Below are 5,662 nucleotides of genomic sequence, written 5' to 3' on the forward strand. Positions count from 1 at the left end.
ACATTGCTATCCAGGCCTATATCAAAAACAAGAAAAGTCCCCAATACAAAATCTAACAGCACACCTAATGGAACCACAAGCAGAACAGCAAAGACACCCCAAACCGAGCAGAAGAAGAGGAATAATAAAGATCAGAGCAGAAATAAACAATATGGAGTCTAAAAGAAAACAGGAGAGCACATCAATGAAACCAAGAGTCGTGTTTTTGAGAAAATACACACAAGTGATAAACATCTAGCCTGGCTTCTCAAAAAGAAAGGAGAGGGGACCCAAATAGGTTAAATCACAAATGAAAATGGATTTATTACAACGAATCCCTCAGAAATTCAAGCAATCATCAGGAAACACTATAAAATCTTCTACGACAAGAAACCTGACAACCTGGAAGAAATGGACAAACGCCTCCATACCCACACACTTCCAAAACTCAAACGGCAAGAAATAGAAAATGTGAACGCACCCATAACTAGTGAGGAAATTGAATCAGTTATCAAAAATCTCCCAATATATAAGAGTCCTGGACCAGGTGGCTTCCCTGGCGAATTCTAGCAGACATTTAAAGCAGAGATAATAGCTATCCTTCCCAAGCTGTTCCAAAAAATGGAAATGAAAGGATACTTCCAGACTCATTTTATGAAGCCAGCACTACTTTGATTCCCAAACCAGACAGAGACACAGAAAAAAAGGAGAATTACGGGCCAATATCCCTGATGAATAGGGGTGCAAAAATTCTCAACAAGATACTAGCAAATCACATTCAAAAGCATATAGGAAGTATTATGCAACACAATCAAGTTGGATTCATTCCTGGCCTGCAGGGCTAGTGCCATATTCACAAATCAATCATTGTGGTACATCACATTAGTGAAAGAAAAGATAAGAACCATAGTCCACTGTCAATAGGTGCAGAAAAAAGTATATGAGAAAATACAGCTTCTATGCTTAATACAAACCCTCAAGAAAGTTGGGATAGAAGGAATCTACTTTAAACATCATAAAAGCCATTTATGAGAAGCCCACAGTAAATATCGTCCTCAATGGGGAAACACTGAGAGCATTCCCCGTGAGATCAGGAACAAGACAGACATGTCCACTCTCACCCCGGTTGTTCAACATAGTGTGGGAAGTCTTAGCATCAGTAATCAGACAGTAAATGAAATTAAAGGTATCATCACTTGCAAAGATGAAGTCAAACTTCCACTTTTTGCAGATGGCATGACACTATACATGGAAACTCCTACAGACTCCATCAAAAGTACTCTAGCGCTGATGCATGAATTTAGCAATGTTGCAGGGTACAAAATCAATGTATAAAAATTGTTTGTGTTTTATACACCAATTATGAAGCAACAGAAAGAGAAGTAAAGAAAAGAAACACACTGACAATGCACCAAGAGTCATAAAATACATATGAATAAACCTAACCAAATTTGTAAAAGATCTGTATGCTGAAAACCATAGAAAGCTTGTGAAGGACATTGAAGAAGATACAGAGAAAGCGAAAAACTTTCCATGCTCGTGGATTGGAAGAATAAATATTGGCGACATGTCAATACGACCCAACGCAGTCCTCACATTATATGCAGTCCCAATCACATTGCACCAGCATTCTTCTCCAAGCTGGAACAAGCAATCACAAAATGTGTATGGAAACACAAAAGACCCTAAATAGCCAAAGTAATACTGAAGAAGAAAACCAAAGTGAGAGGCCCCACAATGCCAGACTTTAGCCACTACCGCAAAGCTATAACCATGAAGACAGCATGGTATTGGCACAGAAACAAATACATCGACTTAATGGCATAGAACAGAGACCCCAGAATTGGACCCACATACGTATGGCCAACTAATCTTTGACAGAGCAGGAGAGAATATCCAATGGAAAAAAGGACAGCATCCATTTAACAAATGGTGCTGAGAGAAGTGGACAGCAACACGCAGAAGAATGAAACTCGACCACTTTCTTACACCACTCACAAAAATAAACTCACAATGGATGAAGGACGTGAATGTGAGACAGGAAACCATCAAACCCTTGAGGAGAAAGCAGGAAAAATCGTCTTTGACCTCACCGTCAGCAAGTTCTTACTTGACACATCTCCAAAGGCAAGGGAACTAAAAGCAAAAATGAACCATCAGGACCTCATCGAAATAAAAATCTTCTCCACAGGGAAGGAAACAATCAACAAAACTAAAAGGCAACTGACGGAATGGGAAAAGATGTGTGCAAAAGTCATACTGGATAATTGGCTAGTATCCAAAACCTATCAAAAGAACTCACCAACTCCACACCCGGGAAACAAAGAATCCAGGGAAGAAACGGGCAGAAGACTTGAACAGACACTGTTCTAAAAAAGACATCCAGATTGTCAAGAGACACATGAAAAGATGCTCAACAGCACTCCTCGTCGGGGAAATCCAAATCAAAACCGCACTGAGATACCACCTCATGCCAGTCAGAGTGGCTACAGTGAGCAAATTAGAAGACTATAGATGCTGGTGAGGATGTGGAGGAACAAGAACCCTCTTGCACTGTTGGTGGGAATGCAACCTGGTGCAGCCGCTCTGGAAACCAGTGTGGAGGTTCCTCAAATCGTTAAAAATAGATCTACCCGAAGACCCAGCAATAGCACTGCTAGGAATTTACCCAAGGGGTACAGGAGTGCTGAGACATAGGGGCACATGTACTCCAATGTTTATAGCACTACTTTCAACAACAGCCAAACTATGGAAAGAGCCTAGCTGTCCAGCAACTGACAAGTGGATAAAGAAGTTGTGGTTTATGTATATACAATGGAATACTACTTGGCCATGAGAAAGAATGAAACCTGGCCATTTGTGGCAACGTGGATGGAACTGGGGGGTATGATGCTATGTGAAATAAGTCAGGCAGAGAAAGACAGATACCATATGTTTTCATCCATGTGTGGATCCTGAGAAACTTAGCAGAAGACCATGGGCGAGGTGATGGGGGGAAAAAGTTATAGAGAGGGAGGGAGGCAAACCATAAGAGACTCTTCAATACTGATAACAGACTGAGGGTTGACGTGGGGTTGGGGAGAGGGGAAAGTGGGTGACGGGCATTGAGGAGGGCCCCTGTTGGGATGAACACTGGGTGTTGCGTGGAAACCAATTGGAAAATAAATTACATTTAATGAAAAAGGAAATCCAGGGGTTGCTCTTACTGAATATGAGGATAGCTTTCCATTTTCAGCACTTTATGAGCGTGAGGTAGTAGTAGCTTAAGCTGCGTAGATGAAAGTTTTGTTTGTGTGTTTAAGAAAAGGAGTTGAATAAAGACAGAGGCCTGTCACATGTATCACGTTGACCTTGGCAAGTTTCTCTTCTAATTGTTACCGTGACTTATCACTCTTAGTGATTCACATAGTTTGGAGTCAACCTTTCATGCGGAAGTGGATTTCAATTGATCGTGGTAGGTGGTCCTTGTAGTATTTTGTGAATGAATTATGTGGTGATGATGGATGGACTATGCTGGTTGCTTTCAAAAGCACTTACACGGACGGTGTATCACGTTTTCTACCCTTGGAATCCCATACGGTCTCTTACTACCTTGTCTATGACTTACCTGAAATATCATGAATTGGTAGGTAGTGAATAGGTTTTAGTGGCACTGAATGCCCTACTGGCCACTCACACAGAATTCGTTGACGCTTTGCTCTTAAGCACACAACGACTCGGTCTTCCCTAAGCTGCATGAAAGTGAGCATGGATACTAACTAGGCCAACTGTTTGCTGCTGCTGTGAAGAACAGCTTCGTGAACTGTGAGCTGTAGCAACACACGTATGGAACCCTAAGCAAGGCACAGTATATCGGTGTTCTTTGAAAGGGTAGAGTAGTTATTTCAATTTGGCTTTCAGTGCGTTGCATGACAAGGCATTTAATTAGCTAAAACCCTCATAGAGTCATGTTTGATTGCAAGTTGTGTGTACTCTCCACCGCTAAGTGTCATTTCATGTTAGATGGGATTAATGGAGGCTGAAGCACCCGTGCATTCACCTCTAGGACAACCCTCTTGAACTCGTGAAGAATTATGGGCCTTCTCAGGTAAGATTACGTGCAGGTCTTTCTCAAGGGCATAATCTGAAACACAGCCAAACCTAAGGCAGCTTTGGGCAGCCCACCTTGATAAGATATGCAGACATTGTGACCTCACAAAGCGCCTGGTCTCCTAGCAACTGCGGTGTAACTCTCACAGCCTGCCGCCTGATTTGGCTTCATGGTAGGAAATTCATTAGGGTCCTGAGGCGGCCGCGAAACCTGGCAAGTGCGGCGGCCCCTAGCGGCCTCACATCCTGAGCAGCATGAAGAGGCGGAGGCGCTGGCCCCTGGCGGCCCTGGCCCAGGCCGCTGGGGGAGGAGCCTCTAGCGCTGCAGGAGGGGCCGCGCTGGAGCCGCCTGAGGAGAGGGTGGTGTACATGCGGTGGCAACCGTCCAACTGTCGCCGGCCAACAGCACCAAGGCGCTGATCGACGCTTTCAAGCTATTCCTGCCCCGCAGCACGGAGTTCGGGAGCTCCGACGCGGAGCTCTGGAGCTACCTCTGCAGCCTCAAGCACCAGTTCTTCCCCCACATTCTGCGCAGCAAGGACGTCTATGGCTACCTCCCTCCTGACCCTGGCCCCGGACCCCCGGCACCAGCCCCCCGAGGCCCGCCTCCAGACGCGCCCGCCAGCTGCCAGGCAGAGGCGCCACGGAGCCCGGACGGTGGCGGTCGGCCAGAGGAAGGTGCCGCCCCCGCCTCCGCTGTCCCGCGAGGATAGCAGCCCCCGCAAGCCCGCGGCCTCCGGGCCCTACTCCGGGGTCCGCACCCTAGAGGAGAGTGGGAGGGCGGCCACCCCGACGTTGACCACCTTCCCCACCATTCGCGTAGTAGGCGACGTGTGGGTCCAGAGCAGCCTGCCAGAAGCGCTACGCCAGGCGCGCCAAGTCCTGGGAGTGAACCTGGAACCCGTGGTGAGACTCCGCCGCTTCCCAGTGCCTGGGCGTGAGATGCGGGCCACCGCCGCGCGACCTCTCGGCCCCAGGACGGGTTGTGCCTGGAGGGATGAACCAGGGACAGCCGGGACCGCGTCCTCTAGTGCACTTTACAGGAGAAGAAGCACAAGACGGTCCTGGCCAGCGCCCCAGGGATGCGCCGCCGCCTTCTGGGACTCCGGGGCAGCTGTGCCCCTCTGCTGCCTCCCAGCACCAGGTCTGCGGAGGGAGGAGACCCTGGACCGCAAGGGAGGTCCCCTTTCTTCCTAACCCCCTTGAGATGTCTCCAGGACTGTAGGGGCAGATCCATGTTCTCTCTCTTTCCCTCATTGGTCTGAAGTCGTCAGAAGAAGCCATTCCACCCCCACCCCCTCCAAAGGAATTTGGTTCCATGCTTGTGTAATAAAGCTAGAATTCCCTTGCTGTTCACCCACCTCTGGCTCCTCCCGCCTCATTTTCTTTCTTTGTCTCCTTTTTTGACTGCCACTCTTTCTGGACGAAAGATCGAATATGTGTGGAAAGTTGTTGCAATAGTTGGTATTCTCAATACCAATGGCAATAGTGGGTATTCTGAGTCCCACACCTTTCCGAGTTAACTGGATTCCAACGCTTTGACCAAGGATATTTTCGAAGAATTTCTAAGAAATTCAAGCGTATCACTGTTAAT

General features: G+C 47.1%; 1 pseudogene; it reads left to right on the plus strand.

The window, feature by feature from the left end:
- The first annotated feature begins 4,203 nt into the window (after window positions 1-4,203).
- On the plus strand, window positions 4,204-5,265 carry LOC131503448 (coiled-coil domain-containing protein 71L-like; annotated as a pseudogene).
- Window positions 5,266-5,662: the final 397 nt, after the last annotated feature.

The sequence above is a fragment of the Neofelis nebulosa genome, chromosome Y (genome assembly GCF_028018385.1).
Source record: "Neofelis nebulosa isolate mNeoNeb1 chromosome Y, mNeoNeb1.pri, whole genome shotgun sequence".
NCBI classification, from domain to species: domain Eukaryota; kingdom Metazoa; phylum Chordata; class Mammalia; order Carnivora; family Felidae; genus Neofelis; species Neofelis nebulosa.